Here is a 15,194-nt window from a genome sequence, read left to right as displayed (position 1 = left end):
TGACATGGTCGTAAGAACAAAAACTAATGTAGGGTTGCCATATTTCAAGAAGTAAAAATCCAGACACCCCCAAAGTTGTGGGCTTTTTAAAAAAGGAAAACTAAAAAAATATACAAAAATGCCAAATACAATTTCTCGCTTTACTGGTCAAAGATCCAGGGCAAACCACGCCTTATAGAAATCCCCCCCGACGTCATTTTCACCTTTGACATCCCAGTATTGTCCTGCAAATCCTGGGTGTATGGCAGCCCTATACTAATTACATGGTTCAGTTTATGTCTTTGCTACAGTTGGGAGAGCATGAGACTCTTAATCTAAGGGCCATGGGTTTCAGCCCCATGTTGGGCAAAAGATTCCTGCAATGCAGGGGGGTTGGACTAGATGACCGTTGTGTTCCCTTCCACCTCTACAATTCTTTGATTTTATGAATGAAAGAGTTCTGCCACCTCCAAAGTGTTTCCCAGTGACAATCAGACCCTATTACGTAATTGGTGTTCTTGGCTGAATTTTGTGGCTTGGTGTGATTGATTTATCGTACGTATTATACTTTAGTACTCATACATATTAATGTGGTTCACCACTTTGAGGGCCTTGGGGTCAAAAAGCATTATCTAGATAAACCATGCAATATTGCAGAATTTGTGCTGTCTCCTCACCCGAGGATCTTAGGTTTGTAAATGCATGTAGGGTCTTTCATGCAAGATGCCTAGGAATGTTCAGCCAAATGTACATAGGCGACCCATTGAGACCTTCTATCCCTGTAATACTTGAAGTTCTGGAGGATGAAGCAGGAAGGAATAGAAATATCAGGGCAAGTCTAGCACGAATTGTCCCCCTCTCGCACCAGACATTCTTGGAAGAGAATGCAGAATAACCTCAGGGTAGGGGCTTCAGTCTAGCCTCCAATCTTCAAGATTGGGATGAAATATTGAACTGCCCTGTAGGTTTATTGTACGCAGGAATGAACTTGGAGCTCCCCAAGCTCTTTTATAAATGTGGCGTGTTATTTAAACAGTGCTTCCAACAAATGCGAGCTTCAGACCTGAAATAAACTGAGCTAACCTGGATTTCAGTTCAATGCAGTGTGATCGAAAGATCTGTTCAAACAGAATTCCCTGTCATGTCAGCTGTCAGATTCCATGTGTTGCATTTATTATTTATTATATTTGCTCACAGCCTCAAAGGGTGTGTGTGTGTGGGGCGGAGTGGAGGTAGGAAGCTTGGAGCTCATTTCCTTCACAAAACAACTTTAGCGTGGAGGTAGGCCAAGGCCACTGACATTGTTTCAAGGCTGAGCATGTATTTAAAACCGAACTTTCCCCACAAACAAGCGTCATGCTTCAGCAACTGCACCACACTCTGCAGAACTGGAGTGTATTAGAGGTCAAAACAGATGACCCTTCGATGCACTTTTCATTAGCAGGCTGCGTGCAACTGAAAAAGCACACACCCTCAAATCCTGTAAATGTGGAGTCATTTTCACACTCTTGTCAGTGAAATGTGACTCCTGCAGACTCTGTGGGAAACACTGCTAGATTTGAGGGAATCTCTTAAGCTTCTCTTGAAAGTCAAGTTTTTGTCTGAGCAGAAACTTCCAAAACTGCTCCACATTTTGCTTTAGGGGGAATTCAGTGGCAACTGAATAAAATGTGTAGCTTATGTGTACTGAGAAATCTGTTTAGCATTCCTTAGAATTTCTCGCATAGTTTGCCCAAGCAGGAATTTCCAAATTTCACTTGAGGCAATATTTGTTGGCAGCCTGGAACGAACTACTTATTGTGAAACCAGTTTCTGATGTTGCAAGCTTTTGTAGTATTAGCATTGCCAAACTTTGTTCTCTCTCTATCCCCAGTAAAGCCTATCACTATTCTAAGAAGGAAACGGTTTCTAATACCTAGAGAAGAAAAGAGTATCAGATATTGGTATGGGTAATTCTGAGAAATGTCTTGCGGAGATAGCCTTTGAGTAACATGTATGGGTGCTTGAACAGATGTATGCATTAGTAGCATTTGGACCAGTGCTTAGTAATATGATCATATCGATCATATTAGGCTACAGTCCTATACCTGTTTATTGCAAGCAAACTCTACTAAACTTGGTGGGACTCATCTCTGAGAAAGCATGCATAGGCTCACTGTTAGAGAAGTTAGGAAAGTGGCAAGAAAAGGAGATGGCCTTTTTAGTTGTGATCCTCTGCTATGCAAAGGTCTCACCAGCAATGCCTATTTTGCACTGACATTACTCTATTTGGGGGGCTAAGTTAAAACTTTTCCAGCTTTCAGGTGTTCAAGGGTATGTGAAAGGCTGTTTCATTGATCATCAGTTTTTTATTGGATTTTTGTTACTGGTATATCGGCTGCTGTTGATCTTGTTAATTTTTATGGGGGACATGATCTTAGTATTATATAGAGTCATTGTGGTTTGTTGTTTGGTTTTAAAATCTGTATATTTTCTCTGTTTTATATTTTTATTTTTATGTAAGTTGCCAAGGTCATTTCGAGAAAGACAACTAATAAACTTAACAAATAAGAATAATGTGATCACACAATGATAGCAGACTTCCCCATGGTTGCCCTGCCTTTAGAAACGTGGTCCCCAGATTCAAGGCCTTCTCTCTAACAGGACTAGAGCAGTGGTTCCCAAACTTGTTTTCACGTGGACCCCTTGAAAATTGCTGATGGTAGACCACTTAATAAGGGGTTTTTCCCCCTGTCCACTGAAGCAACTGTAACGTGCTATGCTAGATACCGTATGATTTTTAATTGTATTTTAATTGCAACTTTTATTTATTTTATTGTATTACAATTTGAATTTCATAGAATTCCAGTTGTAAGTGTTCCTCACATACACTCTGCAGACCACTTGAGTCCATGGCTTGGGAACCTCTGATCTGGAGACATTTCTAGAGGCCATACATCTACCATGATGCCTCTCTCCTCCCCAGTTCTATGCCACAAGTTGGTAGTTATTGCTGGCTGAATATGATTGGCTGGGTTGAAATTCTCCCTCCAGTTTCCTGGAAATATCCTGCCCCTCTGAAAACAAGGGCTGCTACTGCTTTCGTTGTGGTGAGGGAAGAGAAACAGCTCTGAAGTATTTGGGGGTGGGGTTGCTGCTTACCTGGCTGCAGGGGTTGGCAACTTTTGGGGCCCATTTGCAAACTCGAGAAATTATTGTGGGCACCCCACACACACCGCAGCCCAAGCACACACCACAATCTATTCCATTGGCTTCATTTGAACAATTTGTTTCAAGCCTAATTTCAGCAGGGGCAGGGAATGGGATACTTTGAGCACCAGGGAAAACCTCTATGGCCACATGATGTGTACCTTCAGGCTCCAGGTTGGTGACCTCAGACTGCTCTTTTCCAGCCATACTTCCCGAAAGGCTTTGAGAGCGACGTGATATGGAATCCATCCAAGGCAGTCCAGCAAGTGCCAGTGGGATGTGGCAAAGAGAGGACATCTTTAAGCAGTGCAGGGCTAAATAAATAAGTACAATCTATTTAAAAAATTTGAAATGCCCACCCCACCATGATTTTGGGAGGATTTTGTCTTGCTCCCACCTAGCCAAAAGATGGTTGATTCATTTTTTGGGGGGGGGGTCAGTTCTACTTTAAGGTACAAGCATAACACTACAGATAAAACAACAGAAGGGCAAGAACATGAGAATAAGATGAGCCTGCTGGATCAGGCCAATGCATCCTGGATCAAGCCCAGCAACCTTTTCTCACAGTGGCCAACCAGATACCCATGGGAGAATTGCAAGCAGGATCTGAGCGCAAGAGCACTTTCCCCTTCTGTGGTGTCCAGCAACTGTTGTTCAGAAGCATTACAGCTCATCCTAAACATGGTTGTACAATTCTGGGGGAGGCTGTGTAGAAGCTCAAACAATTAGGAAGCTAATGATACTTCAGATTTTAGGGTGGGCTCAATTTGTATTAATTCATGGGGTGGTGAGTTTATTCCACTGCCATACAAATTACTGAGCTGTAACTGATCTATATTATTATTTTCTTGCCTCGTCTGACCCCTTTCCAGTTGTTTTGATGTATGAAAAATTATGGCTATGGCTCAAGAGAGTGGGGTGCTAGATTAAAGATATAGGTCACCATGCTGAAGTTCTCATGAGGCTGTCAGTCTCCTTTAGGATTCTGCTGCCATTTGATTGTATTCAGGGAAAGATTTGAGTCGAACAGATAAGGAAAAGAAAACTGGCACAGAGCATACAGTAACTCATTCTGTCAGGGATTTGGCATGGCATTCAAGAGAAACCAATTATGATTTATGTCAATACAGCACAGATAATTTCCTATTGATTGACTGCCAGAGCCTTGATAAAATAATGAGTTAGGCCCGAAGCCAGTCCCACAGGCTGCAGTGGGCCCATTCTGCATGCCCTTGATAAAGGTTCCCTCAAATCTTGTAAATAATTTGGACTGATGAATGCTCTTGTCAAATACTGTATGGAAACACAAATAAACAAAAGTAGCCATTTTCATTTCCTGTGCTCCACTTGTCTACCCTTTAACAAGCAGGCTCATTTGCGTGTTCAGACCCAGAGACCTCCCCCCTAAATAAACAGACACTTGACTCAAATTTTAGTTTTGGTTTTTGGCAGAATTTAGGCCACAACTTTATTGATTACAGAAGGTGAGTGAAACAAAATAAAAAAATCCATTCCAGTAGCACCTTAGAGACCAACTAAGTTTGTCATTGGTATGAGCTTTTGTGTGCATGCACACTTCTTCAGATACACTGTGCACACTCTCTGCTATAATTACAAAACAACAACTTTCAGATCAGGTAATTTACCAGCAATCTCAAACATTCCCTGTGCCCAGAATGTAGAAAGGTTCTTGACAGTTTGTGTAGGTGTCACCACAGTACCCAGCTGAATAACGACATGGACACAACCCATCAAGGGAGTCCACATCAAAATAATTTCTCTGAAACTGCTGATGCCATTGTCTCTTCAACATCAAACTCCAAATAAATGAACTCTCTTCAGATAACTGCTACTTCTTCTTCTGCCCTGATGATAAATCACATGGGGGAAAGAGAAACTCTAATCCATCACTAAGCAGAACTGCAAGGGCTCTTATTACATGTGAGGTTTTCCTGTGACTATCAAATGTGGGCTAGAGATTATTCGAGGTGGGGTACTCAACTGGCATTCCCAGAAACTGGTATACTATCATGATTACTAGCCACTGATTGGCTTATCTTCAGTGATTTTGTCTAATCCCCCCTTTAACTCCTCACTGCGGTGGTGCTGTGGGTTAAACCACGGAGCCTAGGGCTTGCCAATCAGAAGGTTGGCGGTCCCAGCTCCTGCCAACCTAGCAGTTCAAAAGCACGTCAAAGTGCAAGTAGATAAATAGGTACCGCTCCAGCGGGGAAGGTAGACGGCGTTTCCGTGCGCTGCTCTAGTTTGTCAGAAGCAGCTTAGTCATGCTGGCCACATGACCATAGCTGTCAAGTTTTCCCTTTTCTCTCGAGGAAGCCTATTCAGCATAAGGGAATTTCCCTTTAAAAAAGGGAGAACTTGACAGCTATGCACATGACCTGGAAGCTGTACGCCGGTTCCCTTGGCCAATAAAGCGAGATGAGCGCCGCAACCCCAGAGTCAGTCACGACTAGACCTAATGGTCAGGGGTCCTTTAACTTTACCTTTACCTGCTCAGAACCAAATACCATGCTTACTTTTATGACATCCTCTTTCATTCTTTTTATTGTTTTCCTGGCCAACTGAAATTTATTTGGTGGCTTTTATTGGAAATCCGTGTCTGCAAATCCTCTGGTTTTCTGTAATAAGGGTGAACATCTAGCTTTGTTTATCACTGCCAATTTGGGAAGAATTGCTTTAACAGAGTTAGCAAGTGGCTAGGCCATTACAAAGTCCATGATATGACTCAAGTTCAGTACCAGACATCAGCTTAAGGGATTCAGTACAAGGGATCCACATCTGATGCAAATACAAACCATCAGTAGGCTGCAGTCGGAAGGTCAAGCTGCATCATCATCTTTGGAAATAATGTTTCATTTTGAAAGTGGTTAACCACAGAATAGTGAAACTACATTAGAAATAGAATATATCTATACTTCAACTATGACTTTGAATAGGAGTCTCTTCCAGGGACAAGACAAAGAAGAGATGCGCTGACAGAAGGTGCTGTAAAGTCAAAGGTAGCTGTTGGGAAGATGGGTTGTTGTCTGAAGAGGATGGAATAAATCAATCTGATAAATCAATGCACTTGATGTCAGGCATAAACGGGAATGTTTGTCTGCTACAAAAGAACTTCTCCTTGACTTTGTTTTTCTGCATTGCTGAGCCAACAAATATAAATATATATTTTCTGTAAATGAACATTGTGATAAGACATGGTGTTCTCTGAAATTTAAAAGGGCAGGAGAAGTTTGAGGTGGAGAAGCTATATAATCATTCAGTTCTATGTACAGTCATACCTTGGTTTAAGTACGCTTCAGTTTGAGTACTTTCAGTTTAAGTTTCCGCGGACCTGTCTGGAACGGATTAATCCAATTTCCATTACTTTCAAGGGGAACGTTCGCTTCAGGTTAAGTACGCTTCAGGTTAAGTACGAACTTCCAGAACCAATTACACTCATACTTCGGGTAAAGTACGCTTCAGGTTGAGTACTCCGCGGACCCGTCTGGAACGGATTAATCCACTTTCTATTACTTTCAATGGGAAAGTTTGCTTCAATTTAAATGTTGTCCCTATTTTCAAAAAGGGGAAAAGAGAGGACCCAAACAATTACCGCCCAGTCAGCCTGACATCAATACCAGGAAAGATTCTAGAGCAGATCATTAAGCAAACAGTCTGTGAGCACCTAGAAAGAAACTCTGTGATCACTAAAAGTCAGCATGGGTTCCTGAAAAATAAGTCATGTCAGACTAATCTGATCTCATTTTTTGACAGAATTACAAGCCTGGTAGATGAAGGGAACGCTGTGGATGTAGCCTATCTTGATTTCAGCAAGGCCTTTGACAAGGTGCCCCATGATATTCTTGTAAAGAAGCTGGTAAAATGTGGGCTAGACAATGCTACCATTCAGTGGATTTGTAGCTGGCTTACTGACCGAACCCAAAGGGTGCTCATCAATGGCTCCTCCTCATCCTGGAGAGTAGTGACTAGTGGGGTGCCACAGGGTTCTGTCTTGGGCCCAGTCTTGTTCAACATCTTTATCAATGACTTGGATGATGGGCTTGAGGGAATCCTGAGCAAGTTTGCAGATGACACCAAATTGGGAGGGGTGGCTACCACCCCAGAGGACAGGATCACACTTCAGAATGACCTTAACAGATTAGACAACTGGGCCAAAGCAAACAAGATGAATTTTAACAAGGAGAAATGTAAAGTACTACACTTGGGCAAAAAAATGAAAGGCACAAATACAGGATGGGAGACACCTGGCTTGAGAGCAGTACATGTGAAAAGGATCTAGGAGTTTTGGTTGACCACAAACTTGACATGAGTCAGCAGTGTGATGCAGCAGCTAAAAAAGCCAATACAATTCTGGGCTGCATCAATAGGAGTATAGCATCTAGATCAAGGGAAGTAATAGTACCACTGTATTCTGCTCTGGTCAGACCTCACCTGGAGTATTGTGTCCAGTTCTGGGCACCACAGTTCAAGAAGGATACTGATAAGCTGGAACGTGTCCAGAAGAGGGCAACCAAAATGGTCAAAGGCCTGGAAACGATGCCTTATGAGGAACGGCTTAGGGAGCTGGGTATGTTTAGCCTGGAGAAGAGAAGGTTAAGGGGTGATATGATAACCATGTTCAAATATATAAAAGGATGTCATATAAAGGAGGGAGAAAGGTTGTTTTCTGCTGCTCCAGAGAAGCGGACACGGAGCAACGGATTCAAACTACAAGAAAGAAAATTCCACCTAAACATTAGGAAGAACTTCCTGACAGTAAGAGCTGTTCGGCAGTGGAATTTGCTGCCAAGGAGTGTGGTGGAGTCTCCTTCTTTGGAGGTCTTTAAGCAGAGGCTTGACAGCCATCTGTCAGGAATGCTTTGATGGTGTTTCCTGCTTGGCAGGGGGTTGGACTGGATGGCCCTTGTGGTCTCTTCCAACTCTATGATTCTATGATTCTATGATCTAAGTACACTTCAGTTTAAGTACTCGCGGACCTGTCTGGAACGGATTAATCCACTTTCCATTACAGTGGAACCTCGGTTTATGAACACCACGGTTTACGAATTTTCGGTTTACGAATGCTGCGGACCCACCTTGAATGGATTAATTCACTTTCCATTACTTTCAATGGGAAAGTATGCTTCAGTTTATGAACGCTTCAGTTTATGAACAAACTTCCGGAACCAATTACACCCATGCTTCGGGTTAAGTACGCTTCAGGTTGAGTACTCCGCGGACCTGTCTGGAACGGATTAATCCACTTTCCATTACTTTCAATGGGAAAGTTCACTTCAGTTTATGAACACTTCAGTTTAAGTACTCCGCGGACCGCCTGGAACAGATTAATCCACGTTCCATTACTTTCAATGGGAAAGTTCGCTTCAGTTTATGAACGCTTCAGGTTAAGTACAGACTTCTGGAACCAATTGTGTGCTTAAACCGAGGTACCACTGTAATGTATCTTGAAATCACTGTTCTCACTCCTGGTTATGTATTTGATCCTTTGTGTTTTTAATTAAACTAATTATGCAAAAAGTTGCAAAAAGCTGTTCAGAAGGACACGATTCTTTATGTCGACCACAGCTCTTTCCCCATAAGCGCCTGCTCCAGTGGAATCTGAAAGGGAATACAAGACTATGTCAAGAATAGCCTATAAATATTTAGATGACTTGCAGCCTCTTGGTCACCCTGCTCATTTGGACTCTTTTGAGTGTTGATTAAACTGCTCTCTAGTCTAAACAGTTTACTTAATGACCAAAGGGAACAAGAGGCAGCCTTTCTCCATTTACTACACTGCACCACTCCCCAAAGGACTAAAAATAAAAATAAAATCCCATCTTGGGGAAAGGAGTGGCATGGCAGCTTGCAGAGGGCTGTGATGAAGACTAGAGGATCTGGTGGGTTGCCTGCCCAGTGCCAAATGATGCAGTGAGCATAATTCCCTCCATGGAATGAGGAGGCTTATAGAACAGTCTATGAATTCTCAATGGGAAAAGGAGGAAGAGCAGCCAGTGGAGGTCTAGGCTCAATATAGAATTGAGCTGGGGAGCTGTGCCCATCTCAGCCCTGCCAAAAAGTCAAGAAGTTCTGCCTCCAAAATCTTGCCTTGTTCCTACTTCCCAGTGGAAATACCTAGTTCAGAGATCTCAGGTTCATCCCCTGGCAATAGGGAGCAGTTGATGGGAAAGACCATCATATCTCAAGGACCACCTTTCCCCATATGAAGCAACATAGACCCTGCAATCATCACCCATGGCCACTGAAAGCAAAGTGAGATGCAACCTTACACAAGAATATTGGAACATAGGAAGCTGCCTGATATTGAGTCAGACCATTGGTGATTAAATCTGGGGCCTTCTGTATGCAAAACAGACTCCGCCACTGAGCTTACATAGCTTACACACCAACCTTACACAGCGTGGAATATCACCATTTATTTATTTTTCAATTTGAAATCAGGTTTCTTTTCCCAATGAGTGAAACATTTTGGATGTCCCCCCCCTCCCCACCAGATGAATGAGGGGCCTATTTGCTTAGCCTTCTATTAGGCTCAAAAGCCATTACTACTTTTATGATATATTAACCTAGGTTTTCACCCACTGGAACAGGGTGCTGAATTTGGTGCTACGTATTAGGGATTGACTAAAAAGGCTCTCTTATTCAAGAGCTGAATGTATACAGTACTGTATAGGAAAACTGTTTTGTTTCAAAGAGCAGGCATTGTCTTCCCTAAGAGACGTAGTGACATTCAGTGGAATTAATCTAGAGGATGGGGGAAAGCAGCAGTGCTAAAACTGCCGAGTTCTGTCCATTAAAATGCAATTGCAGCATGTGCTTTGTATGGTAAATAATTGGGATACATTTATCAATAGTCTGCCAAGGGAGACATAAGATATACACAAGCTATTACCTTGGGTGACAGAATGGCACTGGGTGCAGAGACATTTCCCCCCAAAAAGAAATACCAAGAACCTAAAATAGGTTTATCGTAGGATCTACTTGTCAATATTAGGATGCCCACGGGTGGCTCAAGGGCTTATTTTTGCAGCGTTTGGATAAGAGAGGCTGGACCTATTGGTTTTATGACAAAAAACAGATTTAATCCAAATATGCACAGATAGGAAAAAGCCTTGAAGCATTACAAGAGACTGAGGTTGAATCTCTCTGGGAGTTTTCCCAGCTGCAGTTCAGTACTTTAATGCTGAACTAGATGTTACAGAATGAGGTGGCATCAGAGAGCATGGCATGTTTACTGCATCATTTTCACACCAATGATTTCAGAGTAAGCAACAAAGCAAAGCAAAGCAAAACAAACAAAGGGAGCTAGAAACAATGGCCACCAATTTTTATCACTTTAACAGAGGATTAGATAAATGGAGAGCAGTGTTTTCACTGGCTACTAGACGTGGTGGTTCTGGCTATGTTCTGTCTTTAGAGTTGGAGGCAGCATGCCACTGAATACCATTTGCTGAGTATCAGAAATGGGGAGAGCGTGGGTGACGCTGTGGTCTAAACCACAGAGCCTAGGGCTTGCCGATCAGAAGGTCGGAGGTTCGAATCCCTGTGATGGGGTGAGCTCCCGTTGTTCAGTCCCAGCTCCTGCCCACCTAGCAGTTTAAAAGCACGTCAAATTGCCAATAGATAAACAGGTACCACTCTGGCGGGAAGGTAAACAGCGTTTCTGTGAGCTGCTCTGGTTCGCCAGAAGCGGCTTAGACATGCTGGCCACATGACCTGGAAGCTGCCTGCGGACAAACGCCGGCTCCCTCGGCCTATAGAGCGAGATGAACATGCAACCCCAGAGTCGTCCGCGACTGGACCTAATGGTCAGGGTTACCTTTACCTTTTTGTTGCATTCAGGTCCTGCTTGTTGGCTTTCCAGAGGCATCTCATTGGCCACAGTGAGAACAGGATGAAGGAGCATCTCCACCCCCATCATTCAGCCCAGACACTGAGGTCCAGCGCTGAAGGCCTTCTGGCAGTTCCCTCCATGCGAGAAGTGAGGTTACAGGGAACCAGACTGAGGGCCTTCTTGGTAGTGGTGCCTGCCCTGTGGAATAGCCTCCCATCAGATGTCAAGGAAATAATGAACTACCTGACTTTTAGAAGACATCTGAAGGTAGCCCTGTTTAGGGAAGTTTTTAATGTTGGAAGTTTTACTCTGTTGGGAGCCGCCAAAAGTGGCTGCGCAGGCCCAGCCAGATGGGTGGGGTATAAATAATAAAATTATCATCATCATCATCATCTAGATGGGCTTAATATCCTTAAAACAAAACAAAACAAAACAAAACAAAACAAAACAAAACAACAAATCCAAACCAGAAGCAAAACAGCAGAAGCAGCACACTACAGCTGTAATAATAATAATAATACTAATAATAATAATATAAATATAAATAAATAAATAAATAAATAATTTTTATTTATACCCCGTCCTCCCCAGTCAAAACTGGGCTCAGGGTAGTCAAGCATTTTGTTGTGAAGGGGCCTGTGGGAATAAGTGGGCTTGGCTTCGCCCTGTTGATGACACACATACCTCCCCCATGCGGAAATGGGTAAAATATAGAATTTGGATAAATTTAGCGATGATGTAAATCAGTTTCTAAATTGTTTTGAGGGGGTGATATTTTTGCAGTCAAGTAGTAGATATATTTTATGAAATAAAACAATAAATCTTTGAATGGGGGGGTGGCGGCTTGGAAACCCCCCACCCACATTTGGAAAATACCTATGAATTAATAGTGGGCTCTTGGGATTCTATTGCCTCAGTCAGATGCTGCATTCACCAGTGTAATTATTGTTGATACATTATAAACAGAGCATGCTTTTTTTTTTTTGTACTTCGGAAATAAAGCCACTAGGCTGCCTGGTTTTCTGATCTGTCGAGCTCTATTAAATTTCTTTAAAACAGCCTCAGACAAAAGTGCAGTCTTGCTGGCTTTCTGAACCACACAGTCAAAGGAGATTCTCTCAGGACTAGACCTCGACTCTTTTCTGGCACTCAAAATCTACAGGAGACACATAAGGAAGGAATTCAGTGTTATTTCTGATCAGAAGCCACTAACTGAATTACAGGCACCAGCGGGAAGATATGAAATCTGTGGGAGTGCTTGTTCCTTCCAATGAACCTCTGCTAAGCAGGCAATGAATGGAGTCAATAGTTCAGCTCTCCCAAGATGACTGAATGGTTAAAGGTGCTCCTCCTTTGCTGCTCACTACTAGAATGAAAGTGGCTTTTGGAATAATTACGGTAAAACACGGTTAACTCTTCTGAAATGGCTCACATGCTTTTTTATTTATTTTTAACTAAAGCATTCTCAGATATACAAGTTCATAATCCCAACAGTAGTACAGTGGTACAGTACAAACACCTTGGGTTACAGACTCCGCTAACCCGGAAGTAATACCTTGGGTTAATAACTTTACCTCAGGATGAGAACAGAAATTGCGCGGCAGCAGCGGAAGGCCCCATTAGCTAAAGTGGTTTCTCAGGTTAAGAGCGGACCTCTGGAATGAATTAAGTTCATAACCAGTTACAAACGCTTCAGGTTACAAATGCTTCAGGTTACAAACTCCGCTAACCAGAAATAGTACCTCAGGTTAGAACTTTGCTTCAGGATGAGAACAGAAATCGTGCTGTGGCAGTGCAGCAGCAGCAGGAGGCCCCATTAGCTAAAGTGGTGCTTCAGGTTAAGAACGGTTTCAGGTTAAGAACGGACCTCCGGAATGAATTAAGTTCATAACCAGAGGTACCACTGTATGAACTATTATTTTACTTGTTTTGACAATTTACATAGTACTTCATTGCAGTTGTCTCTGAGCAGTGCGCAAGAAACTCAATGCAAACTGCACCCCCCACCAAAAAAACCCTATAAAATCAGACTACAGTGGTACCTCTACTTACAAATAACTCTACTTACGAATTTTTCTACTTACAAATGGAGCTCCGTCTGCCATCTTGGATGCGGTTTAGATAGGATTTTTTCTACTTACGAATTTTTAGATAGGGTTGCTTCGACTTACGAATTTTTTTCTCCCAATGCATTCCTATGGGATTCAACTTACAATTTTTTTCGACTTACAAATGTGTGTTCGGAACACATTAAATTCGTAAGTAGAGGTACCACTATATGTAGTTTGCAGTTGACCCAAGCCCAATTCTGGCATTTCCCCATATGCAATAATAATAATCTGAAGGGGGAGAGTAGGACTGTGTTTCCTGGCCTCACCCCCCCCCCCCGGTTGCACCCTCATAACCTGGACAAATCAATGCTCCTCACATGGAGAATGGGTTAACTAGGGTAAGTCTGTTGGTTGGTTCTCTGCACGTTTTAGAACTCTGATCTTTCAGCTTTATACTTTCATCTGCCTCAACTGAACTGACTGCTGAAATCTAGTTGCTAGAGGTTTGGTCAACCGAGGCAGGTGTTTTTCCTAGATCAGTTATTTTTTTTAAATATATATATATAAAGACTGCAAAAACACCATAGGTAAAGGTAAAGGGACCCCTGACCATTAGGTCCAGTCATGACCGACTCTGGGGTTGCGCGCTCATCTCGCATTATTGGCCGAGGGAGCCGGCGTATAGCTTCCAGGTCATGTGGCCAGCATGACAAAGCCACTTCTGGCAAACCAGAGCAGCACATGGAAACGCCGTTTACCTTCCCGCTGAAGCGGTTCCTATTTATCTACTTGCATTTTGACGTGCTTTCGAACTGCTAGGTTGGCAGGAGCTGGGACCAAGCAACGGGAGCTCACCCCGTCACAGGGATTCAAACCGCCGACCTTCTGATCAGCAAGCATAAAAAAATCAGATTTCAAAAAGCTATTTTACAGTTATTTCCAAGAGATGTTTGTATCTATGGTTAGATCCAGTGTGAGAGAGGGAGCCCTGTGTGGAAGTTGATGCCATAGCTGTCAAGTCCTCCCTTTTTTTAAGGGAAATTCCCTTATGCTGAATAGGCTTCCTCACGAGAAAAGGGAAAACTTGACAGCTATGGTTGATGCATGAACCGAATGTGGAGGTAGACGCTCATCTTAATGCACATTTACATCTGCGTTGCAAAGCTTATCTGGTACCCACTGAATATGAATGTGGATGTATAATTCCACAGAATATACTTGTTTCACGCGACTGGTTCCAAGCAACTGGGGCTGGATTGGGCCTGCACTATAGAGCTTGGGTGGGGGAAGGGGAAAGACTGCTAAATAGTTTGGCCTACTTCATCACACACATTTCTAATTCCACTGAGTCTGTGAAGGTATTTCAGACCTTGCTGGTTTTGATTAGCTCTAAAAGATACCACACTTTTCTACATGCGGGGGGGGGGGGGGGGGTGAGTGGGTGGGAGGAGGAGCCCATTTAGGCCATGCTAATCCACATATTTCACATCTTCCTTTTACACACAGAAACAAATCATCATTATAATGAGTCCTTCTGTCCTTTCCTGTAAGCGTTTTGCCACCTCTTTATGTTTTCAAAAATTGTGCTTATATTTTAAATGTTTTCAATCTCACCTGTCGGTCCATTTTCCTACTGCACAAAGCATTATTTTTCTCCATACTTACAAAGCAACACTTTTAATGTTAAATTATAGATTATCTCTTGTTATAGTTTCCTGGGAAATAAAATTTTATTTTATCATTTTACAGACTGGTTAATGCTGAGAAAAATAACCAACAAAAGTAATTTGGATTTATGGTCAACTGTCGCCTGAAAATACAATGCTAGAACTTGAAAGAAAGAATGAAGACAAAATGTGAAAATCCCAGCTGGGCTATTGCCTGGATTGCTATTAATGCTTAACTAATGTTTATTTTATTAAAATAAAGGTTGTAATAACTCTGGCTTTTGGACAACTGTTTCACAAATGATTTGGAAGACAAATGTTGATTTAAATACAAGACTACTGAATAAAGATTAATAGTATATTGCTGTTTACAAACTAAACTGCACATAAAAGAGAATACATTGGATTATGTGAATCGATTAATAAAATGGCACCAATGTAGCCATGCTGTCA

This window comes from Zootoca vivipara, chromosome 3 (assembly GCF_965207765.1).
Source record: "Zootoca vivipara chromosome 3, rZooViv2.hap1.1, whole genome shotgun sequence".
NCBI lineage: Eukaryota > Metazoa > Chordata > Lepidosauria > Squamata > Lacertidae > Zootoca > Zootoca vivipara.
The sequence above is the reverse complement of the archived record's forward strand: the minus strand, read 5'-3'. Positions refer to the sequence as shown.